This window comes from Oncorhynchus keta, chromosome 25 (assembly GCF_023373465.1).
Source record: "Oncorhynchus keta strain PuntledgeMale-10-30-2019 chromosome 25, Oket_V2, whole genome shotgun sequence".
Lineage (NCBI taxonomy): Eukaryota > Metazoa > Chordata > Actinopteri > Salmoniformes > Salmonidae > Oncorhynchus > Oncorhynchus keta.
In genome coordinates, this window is record NC_068445.1 from 49,931,948 (window position 1) to 49,955,472 (window position 23,525).

The window sequence follows — 23,525 nt, forward strand, 5'->3', positions numbered from 1 at the left end:
AGATAAACATTCCTGGACCTGTGACCAAAAACGAGCAACATGTGGACAGTACCAAAATAAATGATCTAGTGACTGCCTCCTTGCAGCAAAATCTGCAGAGCTGGGAAGATTGTATCCCCCATATATATATAACATTCTATTGGTTGCAAGAATGTTGTATTCTAATTTAAATTGAAAAATGAGAAGTTTTGAATCCAGCATCATTTTGTGTGTCAGTTTATAAACCATGTGCCGTGGAATTGGTAGATCGAACATTTCTTTCCAACTATTTTGCAATTTATTTGGCAGAGATGTACATTTTTTTGTCCTTAAATGAAACTGGTATATATTTGTATTTATCACAAATTTCTTTAACCAATTTTGGTCTTTAATGCAGGGCCGAAACACAAAAATGTTGGTCTGATTAAAGAAGCAATAAAACTGTCCTTCTTTAGACTAGTTGAGTATTTGGAGCATCAGCATTTGTGGGTTCGGATACAGGCTCAAAATGCCCACAAAGAAGCGTCTTCTGAAACTCGGCAGTCTATTCCATTAAAAAAAATCAGCCGTTTCCAGCTACAATAGTCATTTACAACATTAACAATGTTTACACTGTATTTCTGATCAATTTGATGTTATTTTCATTGACCAAATTATATATATATATATTTTAAAACAACATTTCTAAGTGACCCCAAACTTTTGAAGAGTAGTGTATGTTTGTAAACGTACCATTAAAAACAAACATGATGATTGACTACTCTGTCTGTATTCTTCCATATTCCCAGTCACCTTGCCATGGTTAAAGCAATCGCGCAAAACGCTTTCAGTTTTGCGCGATTGCTGCTATCTATCCACGGCCTCTGGTTAGGGTAGGTTTTAATAGTCACAGTGGGTACAACATCTTCTATGCACTTCTTGATAAATTCACCAACCGTCTCAGTGTACACATCAGTGTTATTCTCGGAAGCTGCTTGGAACATGTCCCATTCTGCGTGATCAAAACATTCTTAAATCATGGATTCCGATTGGTCAGACCAGCGTTGAATAGTACTGAGCACGGGGGGGGATATACACGGCTGTGACAATAACCGAAGAGAATTCTCTTGGGAGATAATACGGTCTGCATTTGATAGTGAGGTATTCTTGGTCGGGTGAACAAAAAGACTTGAGTTCCTGTATGTTATTACAATTATAACATGAGTCGTTAATCATGAAACATACACCCCTGCCCGTCTTCTTCCCGGATAAATGTTTATTCCTGTCGGTGCGATGAAGTGAGAATCCAGATGGCTGGACGACAGACCCGATGTTTCTGTGAAACAGTCTGTTTCAGATTGAGTACCTTATTACTGATGAATTACTTTGTTGTTTATGACTGTGTTCTTCTTTCTGTTTGCATTTTTATGTATTTTCTGTAATTTATGTAATTCTGGGCTTATCTGTAAAAGAGACCTTGGTCTCAGTATAAAAAATAAAATAAAGGTTAAATAAAATAAAAACAAGTTACAATGTTTCCCTTTGTTTTTTATTTGATATAACCTTTATTTGACCTTTATTTAAATAGTCAGTTAAGAACAAATTCTTATTTTACAATGATGGCCTACCCAGACCAAACACTCCCCTAACCCGGGACGACGCTGGGCCAATTGTGCGCCGCCCTATGGGACTCATGATCATGGCCAGTTGAGACACAGCCCGGGATTGAACCAGAGTCTGTAGTGACACCTATAGCACTAAGATGCAGTGCCTTAGACCACTGCACCACTCGAGAGCATTGTTTACACTGTGTGAACGTTCGTTGGTCCTGTCGCCATGACTATAACAGGCTAGCTTGACTGGAGCAACTTTAGCCGATGTTAGCTCCTATGCTAACTGAGTTTTGTAAATGAATTAAACTATCAAAACATCATTAAAAATAACAACAATATCATTACACTTCACTTACCTTGGTGTTTCATATTCTATCCTTTATAACTCGCTCACCTTGATGTTAACATTTAAAACATTTAGTTTATCTGCATCTTATCTCTTCAGTCTTCAGTTGGCTTAGCTCTCTCACTCAATTAACTCGGCCAGCTAGCGCAAGAGCCACTGTAGAGTGAGAGTGCGGGAAGCGACCACTAGAGGGAGCGGCTCCCTCTGCCGGCTGATATAAGTACAACACCCCTTGACTATATATACTGTAAATTATTACAACATGCAAAAGATTCGGCTACTATATCTCTCACATACTCCCACATTTCAGGTTGGCAGAACAGGGACCCAAACACGAGCGACAAATGGTACAATTAATACAGAAAGTATTACCCCTTCTACACAGCAACTATTTCCCTTTGATGTTACAGACAAACTAGGACCAACAATAGTCGCATGCCTCTGACTTCATCAGACACTTGCCATATAAATTCAACAATATAATACCAACCATACTTTTTTATTTACCTTGGGGGGGAGGGTTAAATTATTTAATATATATATATATATATTATATTTATAAAATAAATTATGTTCGTAGAGCATGGCACTTGCACCGTCAGGCTTGTGGGTTTGATGCCCACGAAAAGCCAGTTGGAAAAACATACAAAAATGTATGCACTCACTACTGTAAGTCGAACTGGATCAGAGAGTCTGTTAAATGATTCACTACTGTAGTGGCTCTGGATCAGAGAGTCTGTTAAATGACTCACTACTGTAGTGGCTCTGGATCAGAGAGTCTGTTAAATGACTCACTACTGTAGTGGCTCTGGATCAGAGAGTCTGTTAAATGACTCACTACTGTAGTGGCTCTGGATCAGAGAGTCTGTTAAATGACTCACTACTGTAGTGGCTCTGGATCAGAGAGTCTGTTAAATGACTCACTACTGTAGTGGCTCTGGATCAGAGAGTCTGTTAAATGACTCACTACTGTAGTGGCTCTGGATCAGAGAGTCTGTTAAATGACTCACTACTGTAGTGGCTCTGGATCAGAGAGTCTGCTAAATGACTCACTACTGTAGTGGCTCTGGATCAGAGAGTCTACTAAATGACTCACTACTGTAGTGGCTCTGGATCAGAGAGTCTGTTAAATGACTCACTACTGTAGTGGCTCTGGGTCAGAGAGTCTGTTAAATGACTCACTACTGTAGTGGCTCTGGATCAGAGAGTCTGTTAAATGACTCACTACTGTAGTGGCTCTGGATCAGAGAGTCTGTTAAATGACTCACTACTGTAGTGGCTCTGGATCAGAGAGTCTGTTAAATGACTCACTACTGTAGTGGATCAGAGAGTCTGTTAAATGACTCACTACTGTAGTGGCTCTGGATCAGAGAGTCTGTTAAATGACTCACTACTGTAGTGGCTCTGGATCAGAGAGTCTGTTAAATGATTCACTACTGTAGTGGCTCTGGATCAGAGAGTCTGTTAAATGACTCACTACTGTAGTGGCTCTGGATCAGAGAGTCTGTTAAATGACTCACTACTGTAGTGGCTCTGGATCAGAGAGTCTGTTAAATGATTCACTACTGTAGTGGCTCTGGATCAGAGAGTCTGTTAAATGATTCACTACTGTAGTGGCTCTGGATCAGAGAGTCTGTTAAATGACTCACTACTGTAGTGGCTCTGGATCAGAGAGTCTGTTAAATGACTCACTACTGTAGTGGCTCTGGATCAGAGAGTCTGTTAAATGACTCACTACTGTAGTGGCTCTGGATCAGAGAGTCTACTAAATGACTCACTACTGTAGTGGCTCTGATCAGATCAGAGAGTCTGTCTAAATGATCTCACTACTGTAGTGGCTCTGGATCAGAGAGTCTGTGAAATGATTTCTCAGTACTGTAATGAGAGATGTTCTCTGTTCAGATCTGTTAAGAGTCTAGTGAAATGATTCATGTTCTACTGATAGTCTGTTAATGAGATCAGAGTCTGTTAAATGATTCAGATCTACTGATAGTGGCTCTGGATCAGAGAGTGTTCTCCAGTGTTCTCTGTTAATGAATGACTCACTACTGTAGTGACTCTGGATCAGAGAGCGTCTGCTAAATTACTAAAATGTAAAATGTTCTGTGGCTGAGAGTCTGTCTGTCGTTTCTCTCCTGTAGTGTCTTTGGCCTGTGGCTGAGAGTCTGTCTGGAAACAAGATAATTACTGCCTGAGAGATGTTCTCCAGTGTTCAGATCTGTTAATGAGAGATGTTCTCCAGTGATCAGATCTGTTAATGAGAGATGTTCTCCAGTGTTCAGATCTATTAATGAGAGATGTTCTCCAGTGATCAGATCTGTTTCTCAGTCAGATCTAAAAAATAAACCATGATAAACTCAACTCAATCAACTCAACTCAATCATCAAGTTTGCGGACGACACAACAGTGGTAGGCTTGATTACCAACAACAACGAGACGGCCTACAGGGAGGAGGTGAGGGCCCTCGGAGTGTGGTGTCAGGAAAATAACCTCACACTCAACGTCAACAAAACTAAGGAGATGATTGTGGACTTCAGGAAACAGCAGAGGGAACATCCCCCTATCCACATGTACACATCACAGACAAACTGAATTGGTCCACCCACACAGACAGCATCGTGAAGAAGGCGCAGCAGCACCTCTACAACCTCAGGAGGCTGAAGAAATTCGGCTTGTCACCAAAAGCACTCACAAACTTCTACAGATGCACAATCGAGAGCATCCTGTCGGGCTGTATCACCGCCTGGTACGGCAACTGCTCCGCCCACAACCGTAAGGCTCTCCAGAGGGTAGTGAGGTCTGCACAACGCATCACCGGGGGCAAACTACCTGCCCTCCAGGACACCTACACCACCCGATGTCACAGGAAGGCCATAAAGATCATCAAGGACAACAACCACCCGAGCCACTGCCTGTTCACCCCGCTAGCATCCAGAAGGCGAGGTCAGTACAGGTGCATCAAAGCTGGGACCGAGAGACTGAAAAACAGCTTCTATCTCAAGGCCATCAGACTGTTAAACAGCCACCACTAACACTGAGTGGCTGCTGCCAACACACTGACTCAACTCCAGCCACTTTAATAATGGAAATTGATGGGAAATGATGTAAAATATATCACTAGCCACTTTAAACAATGCTACCTAATATAATGTTTACATACCCTACATTATTCATCTCATATGTATATGTATATACTGTACTCTATATCATCTACTGCATCTTTATGTAATACATGTATCACTAGCCACTTTAACTATGCCACTTTGTTTACATACTCATCTCATATGTATATACTTTACTTGATACCATCTACTGTATCTTGCCTATGCTGCTCTGTACCATCACTCATTCATATATCTTTATGTACATATTCTTTATCCCCTTACACTTGTGTGTATAAGGAAGTAGTTTTGGAATTGTTAGCTAGATTACTTGTTGGAACTAGAAGCACAAGCATTTCGCTACACTCGCACTAACAACTGCTAACCATGTGTATGTGACAAATACAATTTGATTTGATTTGAAACCATTATAAAGGACCAGCGGTGCGATTGTTCTTGTACCCAGAAGGCATTGCACTGAGGGGCGGACCCTTCATTCCATGTGTACAGTGGGATTCACTAAGGCTGAGATGTCCTTCCCTCTGTCCCTCTCTCCCCCTCTCCCTAAGGATCATGGGAAGGGCTACATTCTGTCTGCATCCCAAATGGAACCCTATTCCCAATTAAGTGCACTACTTTTGACCCATAGGGTTCATATCCCCAGTCCTGGCAGCAGCCTCCGACCACAGGCCAGACACCGCCGCCCAGTGTCGCTCTCCCTCTCCCCCTTTCATCAAACCAGCTACACAGGAAAGGCCAATATTTGAACATTTCACTCCCACTGCTATGCAGAGCACTCTGCTCGGCCTGAAGAGATCCAGCTTTGTACAGGAGCTGACGGCCAGACTGAGAAAATAGTGTGACGGTCCGGCTGGCTGCTAGGGCTTTGCTGGGCTGCTGCTGGGCACAGACTCCCTAAGAACACACCACTTCGATAAAGCTACGACCGGAAGCCATACCCCCCCCCACACACACACACACACTTCGCTGTGGGGTTAAAGAACGTAGAAAATAGTGGCAGACGCACGTCTGACGAATGCACAGCGTTTACATTGAGGGGTCAGCAGAGAGAGAGAGCTGGAGGAGATTGGCCTCGACATCCTTCAGAAACACAGATCAGTTCTCTGTCTAAAGTTACTTTGTCTGTCAAACTGACAGTAAAAAGCCTACTTCTATATGTCCATGGATGAGTAGGATCCAGTGTGGAGGTTTAAGTGAATCCAGTGTGGAGGTTTAAGTGAATCCAGTGTGGAGTTTTACACCAATCCAGGGTGGAGGTTTAAATGAATCCAGTGTGGAGGTTTAAATGAATCCAGTGTGGAGTTTTACACCAATCCAGTGTGGAGGTTTAAGTGAATCCAGTGTGGAGGTTTAAATGAATCCAGTGTGGAGGTTTAAATGAATCCAGTGTGGAGGTTTAAATGAATCCAGTGTGGAGGTTTAAATGAATCCAGTGTGGAGGTTTAAATGAATCCAGTGTGGAGGTTTAAATGAATCCAGTGTGGAGTTTTAAATGAATCCAGTGTGGAGGTTTAAATGAATCCAGTGTGGAGGTTTAAATGAATCCAGTGTGGAGGTTTAAATGAATCCAGTGTGGAGGTTTACATGAATCCAGTGTGGAGTTTTACATCAATCCAGTGTGGAGGTTTAAATGAATCCAGTGTGGAGGTTTAAATGAATCCAGTGTGGAGGTTTAAATGAATCCAGTGTGGAGGTTTAAATGAATCCAGTGTGGAGGTTTAAATGAATCCAGTGTGGAGGTTTAAATGAATCCAGTGTGGAGGTTTAAATGAATCCAGTGTGGAGGTTTAAATGAATCCAGTGTGGAGGTTTAAATGAATCCAGTGTGGAGGTTTAAATGAATCCAGTGTGGAGGTTTAAATTAATCCAGTGTGGAGGTTTAAATGAATCCAGTGTGGAGGTTTAAATGAATCCAGTGTGGAGGTTTAAATGAATCAAGTGTGGAGTTTTAAATGAATCCAGTGTGGAGGTTTAAATGAATCCAGTGTGGAGGTTTAAATGAATCCAGTGTGGAGGTTTAAATGAATCCAGTGTGGAGGTTTAAATGAATCCAGTGTGGAGGTTTAAATGAATCCAGTGTGGAGGTTTAAATGAATCCAGTGTGGAGTTTTAAATGAATCCAGTGTGGAGGTTTAAATGAATCCAGTGTGGAGGTTTAAATCCCATGAAATTCTTCACGGGTAATAAAATGGAAGTCAAATAAATAGTCTGGTGAAACAGAGACTGAAAGCTCAGCCAGGTTTCCATTCTGAACAGGGTTGTGTAATGGGCCTGGTACTGTAGGGTGTTGGGTCTATTCAATTACATACAACCTGGCTGTGCTACAAAGGGGACATTTTGAACGTAGGCTATAAACTGTGGGTTAGGGTTGTGCCCTGTGTAAAACGACCATCCTCGTCTCCTTGCCTAAAGAATGCTGCTTCAAACAGATGATAACAGAATGTTGTCAGAACGTTGTCCGCCTGACGAGGTCCAGCTAACTCTAACCCAGATGGCATGTTGACAATGCAGACACCTGCCATGGCTCTAACCCTCTAACTCTAACCCTGGTCTGTAATCCAGTTTCATTCAGACTTACATTCCTTCTGACCACATCAGGACACAGAGAGAGAGATGGAAAGGAGGGTTTCGAGCGTGAGGTAGTCACCTCATACAAGTACTTGGGAGTATGGCTAGACGGTACACTGTCCTTCTCTCAGGACAAATAAAAGCGGCAGGCTAAAGTTCAATCTGGACTTGGTTTCCTCTATTGCAGTGGTTCCCAAACTCTTTATAGCCCCGTACCCCTTCAAAAATTCAACCTCCAGCTGTACCCCCTCTAGCACTGGGGTCAGCTGTACCCCCTCTAGCACTGGGGTCAGCACACTATCAAATGTTGTTTTGTTGTTGCCATCATTGTAAGCCTGCCACACACACTATACAATACATTTATTAAACATAAGAATGAGTGTGAGTTTTTGTCTCAACCAGGCTCGGTGTTGAGACAAAGAGCTAATAATAATAATAATAATAATAATCAATAATGTTGCTCTTTATTTAACCATCTTACATATTAAACTTTATTTGTTCATTGAAAATTGTGAATAACTCCCCACAGGTTAATGAGAACGAAAAGATACACATACAGTTGAAGTCAGAAGTTTACATACACTCAGGTTGAAGTCATTAAAACTTGTTTTTCAACCACTTCACAAATTTCTTGTTAACAAACTATAGTTTTGGTAAGTCGGTTAGGACATCCTCTTTGTGCATGACACAAGTAATTTTTCCAACAATTGTTTACAGACAGATTATTTCACTTTCACTGTATCACAATTCCAGTGGGTCAGAAGTTTACATATACTAAGTTGACTGTGCCTTTAAACAGCTTGGAAAATTCCAGAAAATTATGTCATGGCTTTAGAAGCTTCTGGCTAATTGACAAGATTTGAGTCAATTAGGGGTGTACCTGTGGATGTATTTTAAGGTCTACCTTCAAACTCAGTGCCTCTTTGCTAAATCAGCCAAGACCTCAGAAAAAGAATTGTAGACCTCCACAAGTCTGGTTCATCCTTGGGAGCAATATCCAAACACCTGAAGGTACCACGTTCATCTGTACAAACAATAGTACACAAGTATAAACACCATGGGACCACGCAGCCGTCATACCGCTCAGGAAGGAGACACATTCTGTCTCCTAGAGATCAACGTACTTTGGTGTGAAAAGTGCAAATCAATCCCAGAACAACAGCAAAGGACCCTGTGAAGATGCAGGAGGAAACAGGTTTAAATGTATCTATATCAACAGTAAAACGAGTCCTATATCGACATAACCTGAAAGGCCGCTCAGCAAGGAAGAAGCCACTGCTCCAAAACCGCCATAAAAAGTCTACGGTTTGCAACTGCACATGGGGACAAAGATCGTACTTTTTGGAGAAATGTCCTCTGGTCTGATGAAACAAAAATAGAACTGTTTGGCCATAATGACCATCGTTATGTTTGGAGGAAAAAGGTGGGGTTTGCAAGCCGAAGAACACCATCCCAACTGGGAAGCACAGGGGTGGCAGCATCATGTTGTGGGGGTGCTTTGCTGTAGGAGGGACTGGTGCACTTCACAAAATAAATGGCATCATGTGGGTGCAAAATGATGTAGATATATTGAAGCAACGTCTCAAGACATCAGTCAGGAAGTTAAAGCTTGGTCGCAAATGGGTCTTCCAAATGGACAATGACCCCAAGCATACTTCCAAAGTTGTGGCAAAATGGCTTAAGGACAACAAAGTCAAGGTATTGGAGTGGCCATCACAAAGCCCTGACCTCAATCTTATAGAAAATTTGTGGGCAGAACTGAAAAAGCGTGTGCGAGCAAGGAGGCCTACAAACCTGACTCAGTTTGTAAGTCGCTCTGGATAAGAGCGTCTGCTAAATGACTTAAATGTAAATGTAAATGTAGTTACACCAGCTCTGTCAGGAGGAATGGGCCAAAATTCACCCAACTTATTGTGGGAAGCTCGTGGAAGGCTACCCGAAATGTTTGACCCAAGTTAAACAATCTAAATACAACACTACCTAATACACCTGCATTGCTTGCTGTTTGGGGTTTTAGGCTGGGTTTCTGTACAGCACTTTGAGATATCAGCTGATGTACGAAGGGCTATATAAATACAATTTGATTTGATTTGATAATACTCATTTAGTGTATGGAAACTTGTGATGAATGAAATAAAAGCTGAAATAAATCATTCTCTCTACTATTATTCTGACATTTCACATTCTTAAAATGGTGGTGATCCTAACTGACCTAAGAGAGGGAATTTTTACGAGGATTAAATGTCAGGAATTGAGAAAAACTGAGTTTAAATGTATTTGGCTAAGGTGTATGTAAACTTCAGACTTCAACTGTAACTCTGCAATGTTGGGTGATATTGGAGAAACTCAGGCTTAAATCATGTTCTACACAGTCTGTGCCTGTATTTAGTTTTCATGCTAGTGAGGGCAGAGAATCCACTCTCACATAGGTACGTGGTTGCAAAGGGCATCAGTGTCCTAACAGCGTGATTTGCCAAGGCAGGATACTCTGGGCGCAGCCCAATCCAGAAATCTGACAGTGGCTTCTGATTAAATTTTCACAGAACCGCTTGTTACAATTTCGATGCTTGTTCAGATATCGAACTGTAAGTGGACTGGAGGCAGGGCATGAAAGGGACAACGAATCCAGTTGTTTGTGTCGTCCGTTTCGGGACAGTACCTACGTAATTGCACACCCAACTCACTCAATATCACATTTGACATTGTCCGTAAGCTTGAGTTCAATTGCACACAAAAAAATCATACAATGATGAAAATACCTGTGTGATGTCCTTGTTAATGCAGACAGAGAAGAGCTCAATCATATCCTCAATTCTGTTCCGCACATTGAATATCGTTGCGGTGAGTCCCTGGAATCCTAGATTCAGATCATTCAGGCGAGAAAAAACATCACCCAGATAGGCCAGTCGTGTCAGAAACTAGTCATCATGCAAGCGGTCAGACAAGTGACAATTATGGTCAGTAAAGAAAACTTTAAGCTCGTCTCTCAATTCAAAAATATGTGTCAATACTTTACCTCTTGATAACCAGCACATTTCTGTATGTTGTAAAAGTGTTACATGGTTGCTGCCCATATAATTTCACAATTGAGCAAATACACGAGAGTTCAGGGGCAAAGTTAACCATTTTCACTGTCCAGAACTTCTTTCAAGCTGTCAGGCATTCCCTTGGTAGCAAGAGCCTCTCGGTGGATGCTGCAGTGTACCCAAGAGCCTCTCGGTGGATACTGCAGTGTACCCAAGAGCCTCTCGGTGGATACTGCAGTGTACCCAAGAGCCTCTCGGTGGATACTGCAGTGTACCCAAGAGCCTCTCGGTGGATGCTGCAGTGTACCCAAGAGCCTCTCGGTGGATACTGCAGTGTACCCAAGAGCCTCTCGGTGGATACTGCAGTGTACCCAAGAGCCTCTCGGTGGATACTGCAGTGTACCCAAGAGCCTCTCGGTGGATGCTGCAGTGTACCCAAGAGCCTCTCGGTGGATACTGCAGTGTACCCAAGAGCCTCTCGGTGGATGCTGCAGTGTACCCAAGAGCCTCTTGGTGGATGCTGCAGTGTACCCAAGAGCCTCTCGGTGGATACTGCAGTGTACCCAAGAGCCTCTCGGTGGATACTGCAGTGTACCCAAGAGTCTCTCGGTGGATGCTGCAGTGTACCCAAGAGCCTCTCGGTGGATACTGCAGTGTACCCAAGAGCCTCTCGGTGGATGCTGCAGTGTACCCAAGAGCCTCTCGGTGGATGCTGCAGTGTACCCAAGAGCCTCTCGGTGGATACTGCAGTGTACCCAAGAGCCTCTCGGTGGATACTGCAGTGTACCCAAGAGCCTCTCGGTGGATGCTGCAGTGTACCCAAGAGCCTCTCGGTGGATGCTGCAGTGTACCCAAGAGCCTCTCGGTGGATACTGCAGTGTACCCAAGAGCCTCTCGGTGGATACTGCAGTGTACCCAAGAGCCTCTCGGTGGATGCTGCAGTGTACCCAAGAGCCTCTCGGTGGATGCTGCAGTGTACCCAAGAGCCTCTCGGTGGATACTGCAGTGTACCCAAGAGCCTCTCGGTGGATACTGCAGTGTACCCAAGAGCCTCTCGGTGGATACTGCAGTGTACCCAAGAGCCTCTCGGTGGATACTGCAGTGTACCCAAGAGCCTCTCGGTGGATGCTGTACCCAAGTGGTGTCGGGAGCAACTGCTTGCACGCCCGTTACCACTTCCTCTTCTGGAAACAAGAGAGGAGAGGATATTTTTTAAGTACTGGACAGCTTTGTGACATCAAATGGACTTGATGTGTTGGTATCTGTACTGATGGCGCAAAACCATGACAGGGAGACATAGTGATGTCTTCCTTAATTTACCCTCCATAAATGTAACGGACATATGCCAGGAGCTGTGCCAGGCCCGCCTCGTCTGTTGACTCATCCAGCTGTAACGCATATAATTCACTGGCTTGTATGTGAAGCAGTAATTGTTTCAAAACATCTCCTGCCATGTCACTGATGTGTCATGAAACAGTGTTGTTTGATGAAGAAATTGTCTGTATAGTTTTTTTGCCCTTTTCCTCTAGCATTGTCCCAGCCATAAGACGCTTCTAGCTCCTTCTTATTAATGTCTTACTAAATCAAATCAAATCAAATTTTATTTGTCACATACACATGGTTAGCAGATGTTAAATGTAAATGTTAATGCGAGCGTAGCGAAATGCTTGTGCTTCTAGTTCCGACAATGCAGTAATAACCAACAAGTAATCTAACTAACAATTCCAAAACTACTGTCTTATACACAGTGTAAGGGGATAAAGAATATGTACATAAGGATATATGAATGAGTGATGGTACAGGGCAGCATACAGTAGATTGTATCGAGTACAGTATATACATATGAGATGAGTATGTAGACAAAGTAAACAAAGTGGCATAGTTAAAGTGGCTAGTGATACATGTATTACATAAGGATGCAGTCGATGATATAGAGTACAGTATATACGTATGCATTTACATTTACATTTAAGAGATGAATAAAATGTGAGGATAATGTAGGGTAACAACATTATATAAGGTAGCATTGTTTAAAGTGGCTAGTGATATATTTACATCATTTCCCATCAATTCCCATTATTAAAGTGGCTGGAGTTGGGTCAGTGTCAATGACAGTGTGTTGGCAGCAGCCACTCAATGTTAGTGGTGGCTGTTTAACAGTCTGATGGCCTTGAGATAGAAGCTGTTTTTCAGTCTCTCGGTCCCAGCTTTGATGCACCTGTACTGACCTCGCCTTCTGGATGATAGTGGGGTGAACAGGCAGTGGCTCGGGTGGTTGATGTCCTTGATGATCTTTATGGCCTTCCTGTAACATCGGGTGGTGTAGGTGTCCTGGAGGGCAGGTAGTTTGCCCCCGGTGATGCGTTGTGCAGACCTCACTACCCTCTGGAGAGCCTTACGGTTGAGGGCGGAGCAGTTGCCGTACCAGGCGGTGATACAGCCCGCCAGGATGCTCTCGATTGTGCATCTGTAGAAGTTTGTGAGTGCTTTTGGTGACAAGCCGAATTTCTTCAGCCTCCTGCTGCGCCTTCTTCACGACGCTGTCAGTGTGAGTGGACCAATTCAGTTTGTCTGTGATGTGTATGCCGAGGAACTTAAAACTTGCTATTTAGGGAGTCTTGTTTTCAGATTAGCTTTGTTAAAATCCCCAGCTACAATGAATGCAGCCTCCGGATAAATGGTTTCCAGTTTGCAAAGAGTTAAATAAAGTTTGTTCAGAGCCATCGATGTGTCTGCTTGGGGGGGGATATATACGGCTGTGATTATAATCGAAGAGAATTCTCTTGGTAGATAATGCGGTCTACATTTGATTGTGAGGAATTCTAAATCAGGTGAACAGAAGGATTTGAGTTCCTGTATGTTTCTTTCATCACACCATGTCTCGTTAGTCATGAGGCATACGCCCCCGCCACTTTTCTTACCAGAAAGATGTTTGTTTCTGTCGGCGCGATGCATGGAGAAACCCGTTGGCTGCACCGCCCCGGATAGCGTCTTCCCAGTGAGCCATGTTTCCGTGAAGCAGAGAACGTTACAGTCTCTGATGTCCCTCTGGAATGGTACCCTTGCTCGGATTTCATCAACCTTGTTGTCAAGAGACTGGACATTGGCAAGAAGAATGCTAGGGAGTGGTGCGCGATGTGCCTGTGTCCGGAGTCTGACCAGAAGACCGCTACGTTTTTTTTGGGGTCGCTGCATGGAAACAATTCCGTTGACCTGTTTGTAAGGCAGAACACAGGATCCGTGGCGCGGAAAACATATTCTTGGTCGTACTGATGGTGAGTTGACGCTGATCTTATATTCAGTAGTTCTTCTCGACTGTATGTAATGAAACCTAAGATGACCTGGGGTACTAATGTAAGAAATAACACGGAAAAAAACAAAAAACTGCATAGTTTCCTAGGAACGCGAAGCGAGGCGGCCATCTCTGTCGGCGCCGGAAGTACTACACGAAAGTTGTCATAATTCTCACTCAAAAAACTCCCGTGGCTTATTTTTCAATTTGGCATGTTTTGTTCCTAAATGTCTGCGCAAGTGTGAAGGTTTCATTGAGTTGTGAGATAGTACTTATGCACATATTACACACAGTGGCTGAGGAAAGGCACTACTCCCAATATAAGTATATATGCCAATATATATATATATATGCCATTTAGCAGACGCTTTTATCCAAAGCGACTTACAGTCATGTGTGCATACATTCTACGTATGGGTGGTCCCGGGAATCGAACCCACTACCCTGGCGTTACAAGCGCCATGCTCTACCAACTGAGCTACAGAACCACTATAATATATAAGTGAACCCAAATTAATGTAGTTCTCATATTTGCGCCTCTTCGATGTTCCAACCCGGTCTGTTGTTCGGTGCATTCCCAGTAGCTCTTCGGCTGTCAGTGTCCATGCCAGCTGGGCTAACAACAAATGTTGAATTACTGATGCTAGCATTGGATGTGTTCGTGGAAGCAGAACAACTTGTGTTGTCGACAGGTGCAGGTGTAGTACTGCTGGTAGTAGCAGTACCAGTAAAGCTCGTATGTGTCTCTATGGGCCTTACTTTTTTTGGACCATTTATCAATTTTTGAGCAAACGGAATGAGCAGCAGCTACGTTTGGCTCCATACGGACCGTTAGTGGAATTCCTGCGAGAGAGTAACGGTTAATGTGATTTGATGTTCATTATTTGACTACCTGTATTTGACATTGTGTTGTTATTTTTACATTTTTTTTTTTAGATGTAAGTCTCCAACTTCAGCGATTTCTGCAATTCGTTTCAGTCATTGGCAGCAGAGAACTGGAAGGAAAGGCAGCCAAAGGAGGTGGGGATGACCAGTGAGATATACCTGCTGGAGCAGGTATGAAACGAGGCTATGCAGGCAATAAAAAAAACTCACAGTTGGAAAATATAAATGGACTATTTGAAAATGTGAAATGTTTATTTTATTTTTGAAATATATATCTATTTTTATTTGGCGTACCCCCGACGGAATTGCAGTTTGGGTATACCTGGTCTATTGTAATCCCTCCTCTTTCACCCCAGCTGCCAAACTAACCTTGATTCAGATGACCATCCTACCCATGCTAGATCACGGAGACATAATTTATAGATCAGCAGGTAAGGGTGCTCTCGAGCGGCTAGATGTTCTTTACCATTCGGCCATCAGATTTGCCACCAATGCTCCTTATAGGACACATCACTGCACTCTACACTCCTCTGTAAACAGAGAATGGCAAGAGTGTGCAAAGCTGTCATCAAGGAAAAGGGTGGCTATTTGAAGAATCTCAATTTTAAAATATATTATCAATCCACTTTAATTATCACATTTATTTATATAGCCCTTCTTATATCAGCTGACAAAGTGCTGTACAGAAACCCAGCCTAAAACAACAAACAGTAAGCAATGCAGATGTAGAAGCATGGTGGCTAGGAAAAACTCCCTAGAAAGGCCAGAACCAAGGAAGAAAACTAGAGAGGAACCAGGCTATGAGGGGTGGCCAGTCCTCTTCTGGCTGTGCCGGGTGGAGATTATAACAGAACATGGCCAAGATGTTCAAACGTTCATAAATTACCAGCATGGTCAAATAATAATAATCACAGTAGTTGTCGAGGGTGCAACAGGTCAGCACCTCAGGAGTAAATGTCAGTTGGCTTTTCATAGCCGAGTCATAGCCAATCATTGAGAGTTTCTCTACCGCTCCTGCTGTCTCTAGAGAGTTGAAAACAGCAGGTCTGGGACAGGTAGCACGTCCGGTTGAACAGGTCAGGGTTCCATAGCCGCAGGCAGAACAGTTGAAACTGGAGCAGCAGCACGGCCAGGTGGACTGGGGAGAGCAAGGAGTCCTCATGCCAGGTAGTCCTGAGGCATGGTCCTAGGGCTCAGGTCCTCCGAGAGAGAGAAAAATAAAGAATTAGAGAGAATTAGAGAGCATACATATATTCACACAGGACACTGGATAAGACAGGAGAAGTACTCCAGATATAACAAACTGACCCTAGCCCCCCGACACATAAACTACTGCAGCATAAATACTGGAGGCTGAGACAGGAGGGTTTTATGATTTGTTTAACACCATTTTGGTTACTTCATAGTTCTGATGTCTTACTGTTATTCTACAATGAAGAACTACTCTATCTGTCTCTACACAATCTGCCGCTATTCTATATGGCTCTATTCCATCTGTATCTGTCTCTACTCTATCTGGCTCTATTCCATCTGTATCTGTCTCTACTCTATCTGGCTCTATTCCATCTGTATCTGTCTCTACTCTATCTGGCTCTATTCCATCTGTATCTGTCTCTACTCTATCTGGCTCTATTCCATCTGTATCTGTCTCTACTCTATCAGTCTCTGGCTTTATTCTATCTGTCTCTATTCCAGGTGTCCCCACTCTATCAGTCTCTACTCTATCTGGCTCTTATCTGTCTCAGGCTCTATTCCATCTGCCTCTTCTCCATCTGGCTCTAATCCATCTGGCTATATTCAATATGTCTCTGTCCCTATTTATCTGTCTCTACTCTATCTGGCTCTATTCCATCTGTATCCATCTCTTTTATCTGGCTCTTTTCTATCCATCTCTGGCTCTATTCTATCTGTCTCTATTCCAGCTGTCTCCACTCTATCAGTCTCTATTCTATTGGTCTCTATTCTATCAGTCTCTGGCTCCATTCTATATGGCTCTAATCAATCTGGCTCTACTCTGTCTTGCTCAACTCCATCTGGCTCTCTAATCCATATGTGTCTGGCTCTATTCTATTTGTCTTTTCTATCTGTTTCTGCCTCTATTCTATATGGATCTAATTCCATCTGTCTCATCTCTATTTATCTGTCTCTATTCTATCTGGCTCTATCTGGATCTGCATCTGGCTCTACTCCATCTGGCTCTATTCCATCTCTGGCTCTATTCTATCTGTCTCTATCTGGCTCTACTCCATCTGGCTCTATTCTATCTGGCTCTATCTATCTGTCTCTACTCTATCTGGCTCTACTCCATCTGGCTACTCCATCTGGCTCTCTACTCCATCTGTCTCTACTCCATCTCTATTCCATCTGTCTCTACTCTCTGGCTCTATTCTATCTGTCTCTATTCTATCTGTCTCTATTCCATCTGCTATTGTTCTATTCTATCTGTCTCTACTCCATCTGGCTCTATTCTCCATCTGGCTGGCTCTATTCTATTTGGCTCTTTTCTATCTGTTTCTGCCTCTATTCTATATGGATCTAATTCCATCTGTCTTATCTCTATTCCATCTCAATGGCTCTATTCCATCTGTCTATAGTTATATTCTATCTGGCTCTACTCCATCTGGCTCTACTCCATCTGTCTCTATTCTATCTGTCTCTATTCTATCTGTGTCTGGCTCTATTCTATTTGGCTCTTTTCTATCTGGCTCTATTCTATCTGGCTAATTCCATCTGTCTATATTATATCTATCTCTATTCCATCGCTCTATTCTATCTGTCTCTATTCCATCTGGCTATAGTTCTATTCTATCTGGATCTGCCTCTATCTGGCTATTCTATCTGTCTCTATTCTATCTGTGTCTGGCTCTATTCTATTTGGCTCTTTTCTATCTGTGTCTGCCTCTATTCTATATGGATCTAATTCCATCTGTCTATATTATATCTATCTCTATTCCATCGGTCAATGGCTCTATTCTATCTGTCTCTATTCTATCTGTCTATAGTTCTATTCTATCTGGATCTGCCTCTATCTGGCTCTACTCCATCTGGCTCTATTCTATCTGTCTCTATTCCATATGTGTCTGGCACTATTCTATTTGGCTCTTTTCTATCTGTTTCTGCCTCTATTCTATATGGATCTAATTCCATCTGTCTATATTATATCCATCTCTATTCCATCGGTCTGGCTCTATTCTATCTGTCTCTTCTATTCTATCTGGATCTGCCTCTATCTGGCTCTATTCTATCTGGCTCTATTCCATATGTGTCTGGCTCTATTCTATCTGTCTCTTTCTATCTGGCTCTACTCCATCTGGCTCTATTCTATCTGGCTCTATTCTATCTGGCTCTCTCTTCTGGCCATCTGGCACTATCTGTCTCTATCTGTCTCTACTCCATCTGGCTCTATGGCTCTATTCCATCTGTATCTGTCTCTATCTGGCTCTATTCCATCTGTATCTGTCTCTACTCTATCTGGCTCTATTCCATCTGTATCTGTCTCTATCTATCAGTCTCTGGCTTTATTCTATCTGTCTCTATTCCAGGTGTCCCCACTCTATCAGTCTCTATCTATCTGGCTCTTATCTGTCTCAGGCTCTATTCCATCTGCCTCTTCTCCATCTGGCTCTAATCCATCTGGCTATATAATATGTCTCTGTCCCTATTTATCTGTCTCTACTCTATCTGGCTCTATTCCATCTGTATTCCATCTGGCTCTTTTCTATCCATCTCTGGCTCTATTCTATCTGTCTCTATTCCAGCTGTCTCCACTCTATCAGTCTCTATTCTATTGGTCTCTATTCTATCAGTCTCTGGCTCCATTCTATATGGCTCTAATCAATCTGGCTCTACTCTGTCTTGCTCAACTCCATCTGGCTCTAATCCATCTGGCTACATTCAATATGTCTCTGTCTTTATTTTATCGGTCTCTACTCTATCTGGCTCTACTCCATCTAGCTCTACTCCATCTGGCTCTACTCCATCTGGCTCTACTCCATCTAGCTCAACTCCATCTAGCTCAACTCCATCTGGCTCTACTCCATCTGGCTCTACTCCATCTAGCTCTACTCCATCTAGCTCTACTCCATCTGGCTCTACTCCACCTGGCTCTACTCTATCTGTCTATATTCCTAATGTCTCTATTCCATATATCTCTGGCTCTATTCTATCTGGCTCTTTTATATCTGTCTCCAGCTGTATTCCATCTGGCACTACTCCATCTGGCACTACTCCATCTGTCTCTACTCCATCTGGCTATGGCTCTACCCCATCTGGCACTACTCCATATGGCACTTCTCCATCTGTCTCTACTCTATCTGTCTCTATTCGATTTGGCTCTATTCGATCTGGCTGAATTCTATCTGTCTCTATCTCTATTCTATCTGTCTCTTTCCATATGACTATTCTATCTGTCTCTATTCTATCTATCTGTCTCTTTCCATATGACTATTATATCTGTCTCTATTCTATCTGGCTCTACTCTATCAAGGTATACTTTATCGGTCTCTATTCCATCTGTCTTGTTCTATCTGTCTCTACTCCATCTGTCTCTATTCCATCTGTCTATTGTTCTATTCTATTTGGCTCTTTTCTATCTGTTTCTGCCTCTATTCTATATGGATCTAATTCCATCTGTCTATATTATATCTATCTCTATTCCATCGGTCAATGGCTCTATTCTATCTGTCTCTATTCCACCTGTCTATAGTTCTATTCTATCTGGCTCTACTCCATCTGGCTCTACTCCATCTGTCTCTATTCTATCTGTCTCTATTCCATATGTGTCTGGCTCTATTCTATTTGGCTCTTTTCTATCTGTTTCTGCCTCTATTCTATATGGATCTAATTCCATCTGTCTATATTATATCCATCTCTATTCCATCGGTCAATGGCTCTATTCTATCTGTCTATAGTTCTATTCTATCTGGATCTGCCTCTATCTGGCTCTACTCCATCTGGCTCTATTCTATCTGGCTCTATTCCATATGTGTCTGGCTCTATTCTATCTGTCTCTACTCTATCTGGCTCTACTCCATCTGGCTCTATTCTATCTGGCTCTATTCTATCTGTCTCTACTCTATCTGGCTCTACTCCATCTGGCTCTACTCCATCTGGCTCTATTCTATCTGTCTCTACTCCATCTGTCTCTACTCCATCTGTCTCTACTCCATCTGGCTCTATTCTATCTGTCTCTATTCTATCTGTCTCTATTCCATCTGTCTATTGTTCTATTCTATCTGTCTCTACTCCATCTGGCTCTATTCTATCTGTCTCTATTCCATATGTGTCTGGCTCTATTCTATTTGGCTCTTTTCTATCTGTTTCTGCCTCTATTCTATATGGATCTAATTCCATCTGTCTATATTATATCTATCTCTATTCCATCGGTCAATGGCTCTATTCCATCTGTCTATAGTTATATTCTATCTGGCTCTACTCCATCTGGCTCTATTCTATCTGTCTCTATTCTATCTGTGTCTGGCTCTATTCTATTTGGCTCTTTTCTATCTGTGTCTGCCTCTATTCTATATGGATCTAATTCCATCTGTCTATATTATATCTATCTCTATTCCATCGGTCAATGGCTCTATTCTATCTGTCTCTACTCCATCTGGCTCTATTCTATCTGTCTCTATTCCATATGTGTCTGGCTCTATTCTATTTGGCTCTTTTCTATCTGTTTCTGCCTCTATTCTATATGGATCTAATTCCATCTGTCTATATTATATCCATCTCTATTCCATCGGTCAATGGCTCTATTCTATCTGTCTATAGTTCTATTCTATCTGGATCTGCCTCTATCTGGCTCTACTCCATCTGGCTCTATTCTATCTGGCTCTATTCCATATGTGTCTGGCTCTATTATATTTGGCTCTTTTCTATCTGTTTCTGCCTCTATTCTATCTGTCTCTACTCCATCTGGCTCTACTCCATCTGGCTCTATTCTATCTGTCTCTACTCTATCTGTCTCTACTCCATCTGGCTCTACTCCATCTGGCTCTATTCTATCTGTCTCTACTCTATCTGTCTCTATTCCATATGTGTCTGGCTTTATTCTATTTGTCTCTTTTCTATCTGTTTCTGCCTCTATTCTATATGGATCTAATTCCATCTGTCTATATTATATCTATCTCTATTCCATCGGTCAATGGCTCTATTGTATCTGTCTCTATTCCATCTGTCTCTACTCCATCTGTCTATAGTTCTATTCTATCTGTCTCTTTTCTATCTGTTTCTGCCTCTATTCTATATGGATCTAATTCCATCTGTCTATATTATATCTGTCTATATTATATCTATCTCTATTCCATCGGTCAATGGCTCTATTCTATCTGTCTCTATTCCATCTGTCTATAGTTCTATTCTATCTGTCTCTTTTCTATCTGTTTCTGCCTCTATTCTATATGGATCTAATTCCATCTGTCTATATTATATCTATCTCTATTCCATCGGTCAATGGCTCTATTCTATCTGTCTCTATTCCATCTGTCTCTACTCCATCTGTCTATAGTTCTATTCTATCTGTCTCTTTTCTATCTGTTTCTGCCTCTATTCTATATGGATCTAATTCCATCTGTCTATATTATATCTGTCTATATTATATCTATCTCTATTCCATCGGTCAATGGCTCTATTCTATCTGTCTCTATTCCATCTGTCTCTACTCCATCTGTCTATAGTTCTATTCTATCTGTCTCTTTTCTATCTGTTTCTGCCTCTATTCTATATGGATCTAATTCCATCTGTCTATATTATATCTGTCTATATTATATCTATCTCTATTCCATCGGTCAATGGCTCTATTCTATCTGTCTCTATTCCATCTGTCTATAGTTCTATTCTATCTGTCTCTTTTCTATCTGTTTCTGCCTCTATTCTATATGGATCTAATTCCATCTGTCTATATTATATCTATCTCTATTCCATCGGTCAATGGCTCTATTCTATCTGTCTCTATTCCATCTGTTTATAGTTCTATTCTATCTGGCTCTACTCCATCTGGCTCTATTCTATCTGTCTATATTATACCTATCTCTATTCCATCGGTCAATGGCTCTATTCTATCTGGCTCTATTCCATATGTCTCTGGCTCTAATCTATCTGTCTCTATTCCATCTGTCTCTATTCCATCTGTCTATAGTTCTATTCTATCTGGATCTGCCTCTATCTGGCTCTACTCCATCTATCTCTATTCTATCTGTCTCTATTCCATCTGTCTATAGTTCTATTCTATCTGTCTCTACTCCATCTGTCTCTATTCTATCTGTCTCTATTCCATATGTGTCTGGCTCTATTCTATGTGTCTCTTTTCTATCTGTTTCTGCTTCTATTCTATATGGATCTAATTCCATCTGTCTATATTATATCTATCTCTATTCCATCGGTCAATGGCTCTATTCTATCTGTCTCTATTCCATCTGGCTCTATTATATCTGTCTCTACTCTATCTGTCTCTACTCCATCTGGCTCTATTCTATCTGTCTCTACTCTATCTGTCTCTATTCCATATGTGTCTGGCTCTATTCTATTTGTCTCTTTTCTATCTGCTTCTGCCTCTATTCTATATGGATCTAATTCCATCTGTCTATATTATATCTATCTCTATTCCATCGGTCAATGGCTCTATTGTATCTGTCTCTATTCCATCTGTCTCTACTCCATCTGTCTATAGTTCTATTATATCTGGCTCTACTCCATCTGTCTCTATTCTATCTGTCTCTACTCCATCTGTCTATAGTTCTATTCTATCTGGCTCTACTCCATCTGTCTCTATTCCATCTGTCTATAGTTCTATTCTATCTGGCTCTACTCCATCTGTCTCTATTCCATCTGTCTATAGTTCTATTCTATCTGGCTCTACTCTATCTGTCTCTATTCTATCTGTCTCTACTCCATCTGTCTATAGTTCTATTCTATCTGGCTCTACTCCATCTGTCTCTATTCTTTCTGTCTATATTATACCTATCTCTATTCCATCGGTCAATGGCTCTATTCTATCTGTCTCTATTCCATATGTGTCTGGCTCTATTCTATTTGGCTCTTTTCTATCTGTTTCTGCCTCTATTCTATATGGATCTAATTCCATCTGTCTATATTATATCCATCTCTATTCCATCGGTCAATGGCTCTATTCTATCTGTCTATAGTTCTATTCTATCTGGATCTGCCTCTATCTGGCTCTACTCCATCTGGCTCTATTCTATCTGGCTCTATTCCATATGTGTCTGGCTCTATTCTATTTGTCTCTTTTCTATCTGTTTCTGCCTCTATTCTATATGGATCTAATTCCATCTGTCTATATTATATCCATCTCTATTCCATCGGTCAATGGCTCTATTCTATCTGTCTCTACTCTATCTGTCTCTATTCTATCTGTCTCTACTCCATCTGGCTCTACTCCATCTGGCTCTATTCTATCTGTCTCTAGTCTATCTGTGTCTATTCCATATGTGTCTGGCTCTATTCTATTTGTCTCTTTTCTATCTGTTTCTGTCTCTATTCTATATGGATCTAATTCCATCTGTCAATGGCTCTATTCTATCTGTCTCTATTCCATCTGTCTCTATTCCATCTGTCTCTATTCCATCTGTCTCTATTCCATCTGTCTCTACTCCATCTGTCTCTATTCTACCTGTCTCTATTCCATCTGTCTATAGTTCTATTCTATCTGGATCTGCCTCTATCTGGCTCTACTCCATCTGGCTCTATTCTATCTGT